Genomic DNA, 15,380 nt, shown 5'->3' with positions numbered 1-15,380 from the left:
AACAGAGGCACCTGGCACTGCTGTAGGGTTAAATCAAACAGTATCCTGGCCAATAACAAGTTGGGATCAAAAACCTCAAAAGTTAAGCTCAAGTTGGATTACAAATGCAACTGCTGTTTTGTTAGGAAATTTCAAACTACAAAGAAGGTGCGCACACGAAGAAAGCAAATAATTTGTTGAAGGTAAAGGGTAACTAATGCATTTTTCAACTTGGACTATATTTTCCCATGTTTTTGTATCTTAGTGACAAATGGGAACAACAATTTTTGAAAACAGTCCAGTATTAAGGGAGAGAGCTGCAGCCGCCAGAAGCAAAACTGAGCTATGACATAATCCCTCCAGGCAACTGTGCACCATCAAGGTACAGCCACTAAAAGTGGTTGTTTTGCTGCTAACAGACTCAGATTGTTATTATAAGTGGAAAGATAAGCATTTTTTTAAAGAGTTATGTACGTTTTGTTTAACCAGAAATGCAAATTATATTGATCTTGTCAAACTCACAAATCTTCCTGTGCAAAACTGTATCATAACCATTGTGATCTTAATTCAACTGACGGAAACAAAATAAAACTCCCCAAAAGTGTCTTGACACATCTTTCCACTGTTACAACAGTCACCCACTCTAGTTTGGTCAAAATAAACCTGTTATTTACAGCATTAGATGGGAAAAAATCAAGAGAGGAGCGAGAGGGAGGTCAGACATCAGAGAAGCACTGGGGAGGAGTAGTATGTACAGCCAGAATATTTTGACGTCTACCTCGGAGAATAACAGGTTTATTTTGACCAAATCGGAGTGGGTGATTGTTGGAAGAGAGGAAATATGAGTTAAGACTTTTTTGGTGATTTTAATTTTGTTCTGTTAAGCCTGAATGGGGTGTGTTAAATTTTTAATAAAAATAGGTTTTTTCACAGGGAGTCTGGTGAGTTTGGCAAGTATAATAAAATAGCCTTTTCTGGTTAAACAAAACGTATCTTACTGAAAAAAAGGTTTAGCTCTATCTTTCTACAATGTCATCAGACACTTCTAACGTCTGAGCCGACAGCAAGCACTTTTTGTGGACTTACTTTGACAGTGTGCAGTTGTCTGGAAGGACTACATTGTAGGTTAGTTTTGCCTCTGCCAGCTGCAGTGCTCTCCTTAAATACTGGACCAACTTAAAAAAACGGTGGTCCTTGTTAGTTACTTTGATACAAAAACATGGGAAAATTGTATCTAGGGTGAGTCTTGTGGACCAGAATGAGCTGTAAGGATTGCGCTGTAAGATGTACAGTTCAATTCGACTGCACTTAAAGTTAGTATTGGAATACATCAGTGTTCCTTGATTCACAGCCTTATTTCTGCAGGCAGCAGACCTGTGGGCTGGGGCTCACCCTCCTATACTGGAAAAAGTCCTCTCTGAAATTTCTGCTAAAATCTCTGAATTGTCCTCTGAAGGCTCAGTAATTTCCTTTGCAATCTCTCTGGCCCAATAAAGGGATTCCAACTAAAACTGCCTGACCTATGAATAAGGTCAGAATTCATGCTAATACTAAAAACATCTCAGGCCATAGAAGCAGCTTGACTTCAATCAACATTATGCTCTTATTCTGAAAATACTGTTGTACAACATAGTCAGTGATCTTCATGTAACTAAACTAATTAATTTCAGAAAGCTTGTATTTGCAGTAATAACTCAATGACAGCTGTTATGCAATACAAAAAACACACTCAAAGGGAGTAACCCACACAGGGAAGAAACCCCAGTGCTTCCAATAAAGCCTAATGTTTATGGTTTTATATGTATTCTATGTCTTGTAAGACTTACATGTCTTACATGATTATTTACTCACGAAAGTGGCCATATTCACATTTTCACATGCAACATAATGATAAGAATTAATCACATAAGCATTATGTATGCTGTTCACAGATTTACTAAGGATCTTGTAACTGGACTGAATGTATACATTATTTACATGTTTCAGATAAAAAATAAACATTGAGTATAGGTTATCTTGGCCTTTTCCATACATTTGTCTTGCATAAAGTGGTAGGACATTGTGCTTTTCAGCAAAACGTATCAGAGAAAGGTCTCACTAATTGTCATAAACTGTTTTGGAAACTGTTTTGATCAGGCCACCCTTTAAAACAGGGGTGTAATCAGATGCCATTACCAAGCTTTGGTGCAAAACAAACAAAGACAAACTCACAACACAGTGTTTTACTGGAGAGTTTATAGTTATTCTGGATACCTCAGAAGGAAGAAACATATGAAAGTAATAGTTAAACATATTTATCCAATCCTAAACGATGTCACCAACTCTGTCTGCACCAGAACAATTTGTATAATTTCACATTTACTGCATGTGTGTGGAAACAGGTCTGTTTCCATTTTGATTTTTGGAAAGCAGGACTCCTTAAATGTGGAGTGAAGGAAACATGGAGCTGTCTGTCTGTCATCTGTTTATTCTAACCTCTCTTAATGCCCTGGTGCTGTAATTATAATTAGCTTAATTACAGGTGTAAGAGGACTTAAAAAAACACGGAAACTTGTCACCACAATATCTGACAGATCAGTCAGTGGAAATCTGTTTACCTTAAACAAAAACTTGCTCATTAAAGAGCTATTAAAGGCTAAAGTAAATGTAAATACACCAAAATGATTTTAATAATAATAGTAGTAGCAACAGTAGAACCACAGTTTCCTTTTCCAGATTTCACCTTTGTGTCCTGCGCATTCTGGTTTGGTGAATGTGGCAGTGTTGCCTGTAGGCCACATTTTAATGTTACGCTTTATTCTATCTTTTTTCTCACTTTTTTAGCAACAGTCCCCCTCTTTGGTCCAGAATGAAATATCTCACCAACTTTTGGATAGATTACTGTGAAATCTGGTACAAACATTCATATTTCCTAGACAATGAATACTACTGACTGTGGTGATCCTCTGACCTTGCTGCTTGTGTCACCATGAGACTGGCATTTGTGTTTTTTTAGAGAACATGTCTTCGTATATATTGCTTGGTCTCTCATGAAGCTGTAAGAATTACTCGATTAATTGAGTCAATCAAAAAATAAATTAATTGCCAACTTTTTGATAATTGATTGTTTCAGTAATTTTAGGCAAAAATATAAGGAAGAGTCTTTGGGTTGTGGATTGTTGCTTGGACAAAACTGCATAGTTATGCAAACTTTAATGTAAAAACAGCATTTGTTTTGTTATACAGTAATACCATCTTCAATTATGTTTTTTCCTGTCCAACAAATTACACATTAGCGGTAAGAAAGAACTTGTAGTGAAAAACAGACTGTTTTTGAATAAAAGCCAACATAATGCACATTAGTACAAGGAAAGATCATCATAGGATATTTTTCTTATTACACAACTCTAAGGCTTTAGTGTGAGTGAGGCTAGATGTGCTGAGAAGGAGAGGGAAAAACTGAAGTAGCCATAAGTAAACTGGTGTGAATAACAGGAGGAGGGGGGAGTTCTGCTGTCACTTCTGTGGACAAATGCCTTGCTTGACAAATGTCTCGCCAAGGACAGCACCCGAAACATGAGAGTACTGTTCTTTGGCAGGAAGGAGGGAGGGACGTGGGAAGAGACAAGGAAACATCACATTACCTCAGTAGTTTTGGCATAGCTGTGTGTGCTGACTTGAGTCTCTCACTTAAAGTTTGGAAACTGGCCTGGATTGATTTAACAAATTAACTAGTTTATCTGAGAAAGAAAAAAACAAGTGAAGCTGCTTTGTTCTTTGCAAGTCATACTGCACACCAGATACCTCATGAAATTTGCAGCCATAAAGAGAAATTTGATTTTTAATTGCCTTTGTAACACTTTAAAATACCACTTAAATTGCTTTTGTGTCATATCTAGGTTCACTTAAAAAAGAGAATTGTTTGACCAACTTTCAAAAAAATTACTTCAATTGGTGACACGTTTTTTTCAAATCCAGTTATATGAACACAGTTGTGTTACATAAGATGTACACAACAACCTAATTGCTTTCAGTTTGAAATAATGCAACCTAAATTTAAGGCAGGTCAACACAAGTTTCCAATTTTCCAGCTCAGTTACTTGCTTTGCCCAAAAGTAAAATACTGTCCCCTAAGCAACATCATAGTATGGATTCAGGAAATGTTTTTTTTTTCCAGTAAAATTATTGTATTATTTCAGGTTGTTAAATATAATAATATTAATAATGCTGATGTTAGAAACACTCAGTGTTTCACTCAGTGTTTCTGGTTTTGCTTATTGAAAAAGTTAGGCAGAGAAAAATTTCACTGTATTCACAGGCAGGTAGTTTCACAAGATAAAAGCAGCATTGATCATCCACAGCACTGCTGTAGAATGAAGCCTAAGCAAAAAACTTCAGCTAATGCTTTAAAGCTGGAGTGTGGTAGTGAGGCCCGGCTTGGCCCCGCGGTTTTGGTCAACCGCAACAAGGCCTCTGATTGGTTGTATGTGAGGTAGGAATTCAGCTCTCTGAGCTCTAAACTCCACCTCCTTCTCCTCCTTCTCCCGGCCCCGGGCGCTGAGGCACGACGGCTTTCCCTGTGCACGTACACACACATGGATATACAGTCCCTCACTCTCTCATTCGCCTTCCATACCAAAGGGGCTGTGGAGCAGGGAGTTACAGACATTTGAAGGCACAGACAGAGCAAGGAAGTGAGAGAAAGCAACAAAAGACAAAGAGAGTTACTCTCTTGCCCTCTGTTTGTGTGTGTGGGTGAGCTTTTTTTCCTCTCTGTGAAGGGGGAGGACCTGAACCCTGCTAAGAGTCAATATCCCTGCAGGAGTCCACAGGACCACTCACACCCTCACTCACACACACACACACACACACACACACACACACACACACACACACCAAACCACACGCATACTTGTTCAGTCCACTGCAGCTACTGCAGCCTGAATGAGTGCCGAAGGAGAAACAGAGCGAGGAAGCAGGAGTGCGAGAGAGGGGAGGAGGAATCTGTGGAGTTACTACTTGTTGCTCTTGGTTTTCTGTGTGGATTGAGGATGATATTCCTTCTGCGGCAGTGGAACCTTGTCTGAGGTGAGCACTAGCATTCCACTCATCTTTCACTGGCCAGTAACTCTGTGAGAGAAAAAGAGGGGGGTCTGAGGTACAAATTTTGTGAGCTTTTCTGTGGCATTGCTCTCTTTGGTGGAATGGCGGAGGGGGGTTGAAGGAGAGAGAAGGAGGAGGTGTGGAGGGAAGCTTTTCACGTGCCAGGGAAGCAACATTATGACGCTGATCTGTCAGAGAAACAAGCAAAAGTAGGGTTAGAAGGAAGGAGACCATGTTTTAAGGAAGAAAAAAGGGGTTGCTGAGGAAATATCTAGCTCAGAAACACAAAGAGCTGAAAAATGTGATTCAGAGCTTTGATTCTACAGGTGGGAAAGGCAGAAGATGGGAAAAGAAGATCCAGGTTTCACTCTTTCTCTGATTAATGCCTCCCTGTCTTAGGTGCCTGCTTTGCTGACAGGACCAAGCAACATAAATGTGACATTTATTCATGACCTGTTCGGTGTGTGTGTGTGTGTCTGCAGGAGTCGTCCCATTCCAGCACACTGTAGCAAAGGCGCAAGGTGGTGTTTAACTACTTTAGCCTTCATTTATCAGCTCCTGCATGATTACAGTGTCTTCCCTCACTCCACCACCACAGATAGTAGCTCACTTGTGTGCAGCCTCATCATCATTCCTCCACCAACATGTGTTTACATGCTGCAGTCTGTTACCCACACACACAAGTGCACACACAAGTACTAAAAGTCAACAATTTAGAAAGTTGCTCTTTTGGAATTCAGTAATTGGAGTGACATTAAACCTTTGTTAATTGTATGACATTTTTTATTGCAATACACATTAGGACTGCAACTAATGATTACTGTCATTGTCAATTAAGCTGTCAGTTATTTTCCTGATAGATTGTTTAGTTGTGTGGTCTATAGAATGTCAGAAAATGGTGAACAATGTTGATCAAAGCCCAAGATGACATCCTTAAATTTCTTGTTTTGTCCATAACCCTAAGATATTTAGTTTATGCCCACAAAGAAGTCAAGAAACCATGAAATATCCACTGAAATCTGATAAATATGACTTTTTTTCCCTTAAAAAAACTGCTTAAACTGAACAACAGGTTAGCAAAATTGTTTGCAAAATTGTTATAAAAATCCATTTATGATTGATAAATTGTAGCTCTGCTCTATTTCATATTCCATCATACACAGTCTTTAGATGATAAATCTTAAGTTTTGTTTTTTTTTCTTTTTTTTTGTTCAGTAGTAGTGCAGTGTGTCCGGCTGTGGGGCGGGCATTGTTGTCCTATTATTAGAGCAAGCTGGGCCGGCCAGCAGCTGTGGGGAAGGAAGTAGGCTCACAACAGCCGGAGAAGAGGGATTACTGGGAACACTGAGCGGGAATTATGGAGCGACTGGAATGGCATTCCTCTAAGGTGGCAGAGTTAGTGAAGGGGAAGATGAGTTAGCCAGAGCACCAGACTGGGATCAGTGTGGATCATAAGAAAAGACAGAACAGAGGCTTGAGGTCACCAGTGATCTAGACTGCTCTAATTGCAGATTACAGCTGTTGTACAGCTGGCTAACTTCATTGTTGATTGATTGACATATATTGTATTAAAGGTGCAGTAAGCAATCCTACTGAAAGATAGTTGATTGTTGAGTCTTATTCCCAGGTCATGAACTATTGATGCTGTCTAAAGCCCCATTCACACTGTGTGAAAAACCCAATAACATCTGGCTTTTTTCATCAATGGGAAAGGGTACAATTGGCATTCATGCCTGGGTTAAATAACTCTACAGTAGCCCTGTCTATTTATCTTCTCCAGCTCTAAACAGCAGTGATGGAGGCACTGATTTTTGCTCCTTTTCAGGCTAAGGCAAAGGTGGCTTGTTACTTCTGTGGGTAGCCCCTTTTCCATAAGCATGTGCTGTCTTGGCTTGACATGGTGTGACTTAGTGAGTCAGACTAGCACGGCAGGGATTTACAGCTGCTTGAAGGTGTGTACGCACTTGAGTTGAACAGCAAGTCATTTCCAATGAATTCTTCACAAATTAAATTCCTGGATATTTTGTTTTTGTTATTTATTAATTTATTGTTATGAGGCAGAAACATCAGGAAATCTTGGGTTTTCATCAGCAGTAACTTAACACAACTCCTATATAGTGGAAAGTAAACATGAAGCCTTAAATCAAAGCCAGGAGAAGGAGCAGAAGTATAGTTAACTTACAGACTGCTTGAATTACAATATGCTGCAAGGTTATAATGGAATTTATATTCCCTATAAAGCATTTGGAAATAGTGAAAAATGCCAGTCAGAAATCTTCAAAACCAAAGTTGATGTTAAAGTTGCTTGTTTTTTTTTCAGAGAACAATTCAAAACTGAAAATATTCAGTCATTTAAAACAGAGAAAAGCAGCTCTTCTTCCAATTTGAGATGCTGAAACCAGTGAATGTTTTGCTTAATAAATGACTGATATTTGAGTATTACGGCCAGGTATTAGGGGAAAAATTGAGAGGAGGAAGATTTGTGTTTTATTTTGCATTTTGTGAATAAAATCAAAATGTTAAAACAAAGTTGAAATATAATTTTTCAACTTAATTCTCGACTTTATTCTAAACATTATTCTCAAAATGCATAATAAAAAAATCCTCCTCCTCTGATTTATTTTTTTCTCATGCCTGGTGCTAATACAGAACATTTGACTTTATTCTCAACATTTGAACTTTATTTGTGAAAAGGCAAAATAAAAAAAATAATAATTTCACTTGTAGTCAGCTAATTGTTTCCACTTTTTAAAAATAAAAATAAAAATAAATAAATAATAAACACCTCTTTAGAATTACTATATGGTATTACAAACTACAGTGTGAGTGTGATGGATGGCAATTTTAGTTTGAATAAACGGTGATGAATGAAATGTGACCTAATATAGTCTGTCATTGAGTCTCACTCTCTCTCTGTAACATCTTTTTCTGTGGCGGCCCAGGCAGACGAAGCTGACCTAGTGGTCTTAGGCAGTGAAAGTGGAAGGAGTTCTTTACAGATAGTGATTACTTGGTGATTGACTGCTGTGATAAACTGCTGCCTCGCTGGCTAAAGCGATAATAGCATCCCAGTATTACTCACATATCTCTGCTATCTCTGCCTCTCTCCCCTTGTAAATCTCTGGTGTGTATTCCATTGAACTACGCTTACTCAGTGTTATTTGATAAATATGGAAACAAGAGCTGTTTATCAGGAACTTTTGACTTTTTTGAATTGCTTGTTTTAGTTTTTACACGGATGAGTTTTCTCAGTGTTAAAAGGGAAAGTTTGGTTTGTCTAAAGTTGGCTGTATGAGGTTCTTATTGATAGTCAGTGTGTCAGCTTCAATAGATGCTGGTCAACCTGCCTCCAGTTTGGAGCAGAGAGGGGCACCAACAGTGAAGCAAAGCAATGTACTGCTGTGGACAGGGTCAGCAGCCTCTTAAAAAGAAGGTCCACCTAAAAAGAAAATCAATGTCAGTTTAAGTGTGCGCTATATTTAGAATATTTTGACCTCTTTGCCATCAGCCTTTCCTGACGGGAAACCATTGTTATATGAGCCAAATATTTCTCTCTTCGAACCAACCAAAGTCCATAGGTGAAATCAGTGATTTTACGTCGTAGAACGGGAGAGTTGCTTGTCTATAGCTGCCTTAATCTGTTAGTTGGTTTGTGCTATTGTGTGACTTTGATGTTTTAAAAGGTTTGTTCAGATTCGCAAGTCACATAAGAACACAAAGAAATTAACAGATCAAGGCAGCAGTAGACCAGCAACTCGCATATTCTGTGAGGTAAAATGACTTATTTCACCTACAGAGTTTGGATGGTTTGGAGAGAGTGATATTTGACTTGTATAACAGCAGCTTCCTGGCAGACAAGGTTGTCTGGCGGCAAAGTAAAGCAGTGAAAATACTCTAATTATAGTGTACACTTAAGCTGATTTTGATTTTTTTTAAGGTGGATCTTTTTTAAATTGCTAAAATACGTTTTGTTGCTGACCCTGTTGACAGCAGTACATTGTTAAGCTTCTGTTCCGGTGTCCCTTTATGCTTCTCTAATACTGTTGACTATCATTAAGTACCTCAACTCCACATCAAATAATCCAAACTATCCCTTTAAACTTTACTATTGATTTCTCCACACTGGTAGTGCTGAATGCAGGCTGTGATGCGTTTAATGAACAGTGACCTTTTTGGTGAAAAACGGCCAACAGAGCTATTGTGAAACTATCTCATCCAAAAAAAAAAACCCAGAACAATACAACTGAGAAAACATTCCACATCAACACCTCTTGTCTTGAATGCACTTGCTTAGAAATGTTTTAATGATTGTGAAATCAAAGATCACACTTGAGCTGGAGAATGTGATGCTAGAGACTGTGTTTTGATTAGAAGTTTAGCCTTAATTAACACTGGATATACAACGGCCTAAATACAAGAGTTAGCCTAAAACTGTTGTTCTTTAGTATTTATAGAAAAATGTGTTAAGCGGTCAAGAGAAAACACTTGGGACTCTTATGATTTTCAAACAAACAAGTCCACTTGCTAGTCAGAATTAATTCTGTAATAAAGTTCTCTGTATTTTCATATCAAAGTCATTTAGTTTGCACACTGTCTACAGTGTCTGCTCCTTACAAACACCTTACTGATGCTTACAGACTTTTAGTAGTGCAGACCTGCCCTCATTTCCCCCACTCTCTTTCCAGCTTTCCTTTCCCCCCTTCCTCTCACCCACTCCAGTTCTCTGAAGAACAGCTATGTAATTAGTCAGAGGCATAAATCACAGACAACAGAAGAGATTTTGATACATGTTTGACAGAAATGTACAGGGGGGTGGTTTCACTGTGTATGTGGATTTTGGGTTTGGGGGAGTTGAAGGGGGTAGAATTATGTACAATTATGTACATGTGTTTTGCAGGGTACGCTCTGAGCATGTGATCACACACACACACACACTGTGTGTGTTCAAGTATGAGATAAAAGATCTGTTTAGTGTGTCTCAATTCCTTTTAGATTGCATGTTTGGGCATGCGGCTGCAGCTGCAGTCTGTGTCTGTGCTGGCACTTGCTGTTCATTAAGATCAAAATCAATTAGCTGTTTCATTGTTTTCTGTCACTAATGACAACTGTGGAAAATTATTCATTATGTCTTTGTTATGGGAATAAAGTGTTTAACATCTGAATGTAAGGCCACAAAAAACACCCAGGCTTTTTGGGGATCTAAATGATTTGTTTTGCCTCCCCAAAATACCACTTAACCAACGAATTACTGCCACTACTGAGGAAACTTAGGCCTACACATAAATATTGAGATGCATGAACTTAGAGGTGTTACATAAAGTTCACATGAAGTCAAAATTGATGTTTAAGTGATTTCATCACATATGAATTGCACTGTGCATCACCTATACTTAAGTATCTGGCCCACCAATAACAAAAAAGTTTTATAGGTATTCTATGATTATGATATGTCAGAGTTTGCCTTCTTCTGGAAAACCAGTAGAAGACTGTTGATGACTCATCCAGCACTCTGGGCCATACACTAAATTTCTGATGAAATGATGATTTCTAATGAAATGCTTTCTGGCTTATGACACAGCAGAGCGTTGAGGGAGAACACATCCATTCACCAGAGCAGTCTGAAGTGTTTCTGGGGAGCAGGACTCACTGTACAAAAGTACAACTTTATGAGGTTATTCACTGATTTGGGTGAAATTGAATCATATTTTATTGAGAAAATATTTTCTGCTTTCCCCGCTGATGTCCTCTGGCTGCTCAGCTTCAACTATCAGTTATCTAATAACAAAGTTTACTGATGAACAGATAACTTTAGCGGCTGACTTGTTGCTAAATTCTGTCCAGTAACTGTTAACTACTGTTAGCAGGCAAGAGAACTGGGCATAGCAGCCTCCCAGTAAAGACAGCCAGTCACGGGGATGAACACAGCCTCAAAGACCAGAAGGGAATACAGTACCAAGGTTTCTTAAAAAATTGAAATGTGTAAACAATAAGTACTCCACAAGCCGCTTCATGAGAAGGTTAAAGGACCAGTGTGTAGGATTTTGTGGCATCCAGTGGTGAGCTTGCACTTTGTCTCCCTCTCTCCTTCCAAACTTGTAAGAGGACCTATTATGGCCATGAAACCTGCGAAACAACAAACAAACAAACAAACAAAAAAAAAAACCCTCAAAAGGGCATATCTAGAGCCACTGTTTGGTTTGTCTGTTCTGGACTATTGTTGAAACATGGTGGTGAAACATGGCAGCCTCTGTGGAAGGGGACCTGTGCCTTCTGTAGATGGAAATGGCTCACAAACACAACACAACACAATAAACACAACAATTCTACACCAATGAACACGTTTATGGATATTATATACAATTTCCGCCATATTCTGACAATAAATCTTACATCTTAAATCTTACACACCCATTCTTAAAAAATCTAACAAAATAAAATAAAATGACCATACAAATTATTTATTGCATGTGATGACACATTTGAATAAGCAACGAGTGGATGTTGTGATTTTCCTCATCTGTTACTCCCATTTGTTTGCTTGTCTGTGATGAAAATATCCTAAAATGCTCTGATTTGTTTGAGATCTGCTGTACACATTTGTGCTCCTGAAATGAAGGCAGCCTATTTATCCTGGACCTTGTCTGTGGTGCTTTCATTGCCTCAAACTTTTGTAGGTGCAACGTTTGACTTGTTTGTTGTAAACACACAACATTACACTGCACACATTAACTCTCTGAATGTTGTGTGAGCAGTGTGTACATTATTAGAGGCTTCAAGGCATAGGCCGTTGCACACTTTTCATAGTAAGATAACAACATAATACTATATTGATATATGGACTCTCATTATTAATCCAGATGGAGACCATATGAAGTTGTTAATTGCATTCTGTGGCCCCTCTCAGCAGATGTGGCCCTCAATTGCTTTAACCCTGACTGAGCGTTTTGACATGCACACACCCTCCACTGAGGCTGCCAGATAAACGGATGTATGGGCTCAGTGTGCGTCTGTTTGTATTCATGTAGGCTTAGAATGTGACGAGGCATACATTGCAGTGTCAGCATGTATGCCGCCGCACTGCATGCAGATGTAGTTACAGTAGATACTTCTTTGAGCTCTGTACATTTATGGCGGTACTGAAGCCTCACTATTGGAGTCAGCGAAAATCAGTGTCTGTAAATAGAGAGAACAGACATTTTCCCTCCAGTTAATAAACTTATTATAACACCAGTGTTACCCTACCCTGGCCTAGGATTGCAAATTTTGTTCATTTTCCTTAACCGATAGTTAGACAAGTTATCATTTAATAGTTGATTAATCATTAATAATAAATAAGATACAAAATCTGTTTAAGTTTCACTTAAACAGTTCTAGCAGCACATTAGTTATTTGAAACATTAATTTATAGAACAATTAAACAAATCACAACAAACATCCCTATACCAGACATTTTACAAGAACAGATATGAGTGATAAAGCTCAATATATGTAACTTTAGAGTACTTACTTTTTAATGTCATTTCTTTTGATTGTTCCTTTACTATAAAACAAACCAGTCTTCAGAAGGCTGGTTCATTATTAAGTCTTAAGTTGTCAGGTGTATTTAACATCCCCCACATTAATGCCAACAACTGTAGCTGACATCCACAGAGGAGTTGTAAAATAACACAAATGTGAAGTACACACTGGTCGTAATGCTAAGTCCTTGTTAAGACTAGCTTTGTTTAGATTCAAATTAGCCTTAGTTTGCCACCTGCTAATGCCCTCCTGTTTTCAGCTGGGTGGTGTGTGTGAGCTGTGAGTTTGCAGTTTCCTTCATTGGATTTCAGTCTGTACAACCATATCCAGTTATCAAGCAGCTTCATGTCAGTCTGTGATTAGCCTACAGCGTTACATTTGTAATCTGACTCCTGCGACTCTGTGCTGCTGCAGTACGGAATACAGACAAGTAATGTAATTGGTCTATGCCCAAACATGGTGTAACACTGGTAACACCTACTATTGTGGCAAGCCTAACAGACAAAAATGTCTGTTATGTAAATGAAATCCGTAGTGATTTAATCATTTGTTAATTGTGAGCAAGAGGAATTTGTGATGCATCCTGTATTAATTCATGCATTAAATCATCATGAGTCAGGCGTTAGTTAACCATTCCTTGAAGTGTTGCCCTGTTTCTCTTTTAAATGTTGTCACCAAACTAATGATGTATGGTAATGTGATGAATTTTTTAATAAAAAAGTATAAATGAATTGCTAAGGCAATGAGTCACATCCACTTTTACATTATGTGGGCTTAACAGCACTACCTTTTGCTGTGCCAGTATAACTGAAAAGACATTCCGAGATGTCTCACAAGGAGTTGATGTTGTGTGAGATTATGTGCATTTATTAGCACATGCGATGTCTTTATTTGTGTTGTGTATATGTAAAGGTGCGATATTCTGTGTGTGTTCTATCTTCTCTGAAAAAGCCTTGTTGTGTTGATTCACTAGGAGCTGGACCACCCATTGAGTTTTCAATGAACCAAGAGATAAGAGAGGAAATATTTCAGGTCTCCTGTCTGCAGGTCTCCAGCAGTGAGTCACTGTCTAGTTGAACAGTTTAGTTGCTCTGTCACATAAGTCGCATATATACTTAGAGGTTAGTTTTTAGGGTAGGATATATTTCAGGTGTTCGAATTTGTGCGTTTTTGTCTGTTTGCATTCACTCTTCATTCTGTTTTTGTCATCTCAAAGTAATGCACAGTGGCATAGGAGGAGCAAGTGTGTGTTTAGAACAACACTGTAGTGGTTACACATCCAGACACACATAAAAAGAAACAAACAAGTTATTTCTGATTCATTAGAACTTGAATCTTATGTTTGCGCTTTTGGACATCATTTCTATCAGTTATAACTTTGTACTCACAAGGTGTTTTGAGTCCAACAGGGCAAGAAACATGAGGTAGACAGTTGTAAACAAGCCACCGGTTTGTCCAGATGATGTAAACCACTTCATTTGGAGGTGAACTAAAATGTGAGTCAGGGTTTCCGCCAGCAAAGTTGTTAGGCCCAGCGGCAAGTATCTTTTGACAAGGGCTGGTGGCCTAGTTTCTTTTTTTGACGGACTGCCAGCATCAGGGTTGCACCCAACAATTATTTTTGAATCGATTAATCTAACATCTAATTTAGTGATTATTCTGAAGATTATCTTTAATTAATAAATTACTGTGACAATGAATTTCCTCCAAATAAACATCAAAATCTTGTCCTATTAATATTTCAATATTTTATTTAATCATAATCCTGAAAAAATAGACATGTAAATCACATTATAATAGTGTTGATAGTGCCATATTTAAAATTGGTCACATTTACACTCTGCTGAATAGACAGGAGGGTGTAAATTAGATTTGTAATAATAAAATAATAAAAATACGCAACCTCAAATTCAAAAGGATTGCTGTGACACATTAATTTAATCACTGTGTCAACCCTTTCCCTGAACTGGAGAATACGTATTTTTATTGAAGTAGTTGACTTAAAACTTAAAATGGTCATTACATGGATTTATTTCATCACTGGAGTAGCGTGCTGTTAGGATAATCACTGGCAAATGTATTTTTGAATCAGTGTGGGGCAACCTGTCTTATAGCCTGACTGCTTGTGTTTCTTGCTTTGTCCAGCTTCCTTTCAGAGACGTTTCTTCCCTGACTCTCAGTTAATTTGATAACTTCAATGGTATTATTACTGAAAGGAATGATGGACAAAACAATGAAAAAAGACATGGGATGTAATAAATCTCAGTTACTCTTCAGCTGTAAACTTGCTATATTCTGTATGAAAATGTCCCACAGCGATTCAAATGAGGAATCTTTGCTGTTTGGTTTCTTGCTCTTTTATGTTTTTCTCCTCCTCCTTTTCAAATCTGCCTTGACATTGATGTACAGATAAACAGACTTTCATCACAGAGCTCCAGACAGACTGGTAACCAATAAAATCTGTGGAGACAAAAGCCCATCACTGAACCAGGCCCCTGGCTGTCAAAACAAAATGAAACTGGAGTGCAGAAAAGAGCACGAACGCCGTTTGCATGCGCCAGTCCTTCTACAGCACGCCCCGGGAATATACTGGTTGACCCCTGAAAATCCTGGCGTGCTGTGGGCGATATCTTTACTCGGTCCTCTTGAAAAATGTCATGACAAAGTTGTATGAGTACAAAGCCATAGTTCTGTTGCTGCCTGAGTGCACCTTGGACTGTTTCTAATTTGTGAGGTATTGTAGATGAAAAGCTCCTTGAACTTGAGATTAAAGTCTTGCTAAGTTGTCTCATGTCACTGAG

General features: G+C 38.4%; 1 protein-coding gene across 7 annotated transcripts in view; it reads left to right on the top strand.

Annotated features, from left to right (window-relative positions):
- The window catches only part of dab2ipb (DAB2 interacting protein b), a 215,355-nt gene that overhangs the window by 31,837 nt on the left and 168,138 nt on the right, over window positions 1-15,380 (top strand). The window contains exon 1 of one of the 7 annotated variants that reach the window (XM_084745336.1): window positions 4,613-5,046. The exons of the other annotated variants lie outside the window; for them this stretch is intronic. The gene's annotated coding sequence lies outside the window, so the exon portion shown is untranslated. Of the gene's footprint in view, window positions 1-4,612; window positions 5,047-15,380 lie in introns of those variants that run through there. 7 annotated transcript variants of the gene reach the window in all.

The sequence above is a fragment of the Lutjanus erythropterus genome, chromosome 20, assembly GCF_056507025.1.
Source record: "Lutjanus erythropterus isolate fLutEry1 chromosome 20, fLutEry1.hap2, whole genome shotgun sequence".
Taxonomy (NCBI): domain Eukaryota; kingdom Metazoa; phylum Chordata; class Actinopteri; order Lutjaniformes; family Lutjanidae; genus Lutjanus; species Lutjanus erythropterus.
The sequence above is the reverse complement of the archived record's forward strand: the minus strand, read 5'-3'. Positions and strand labels throughout refer to the sequence as shown.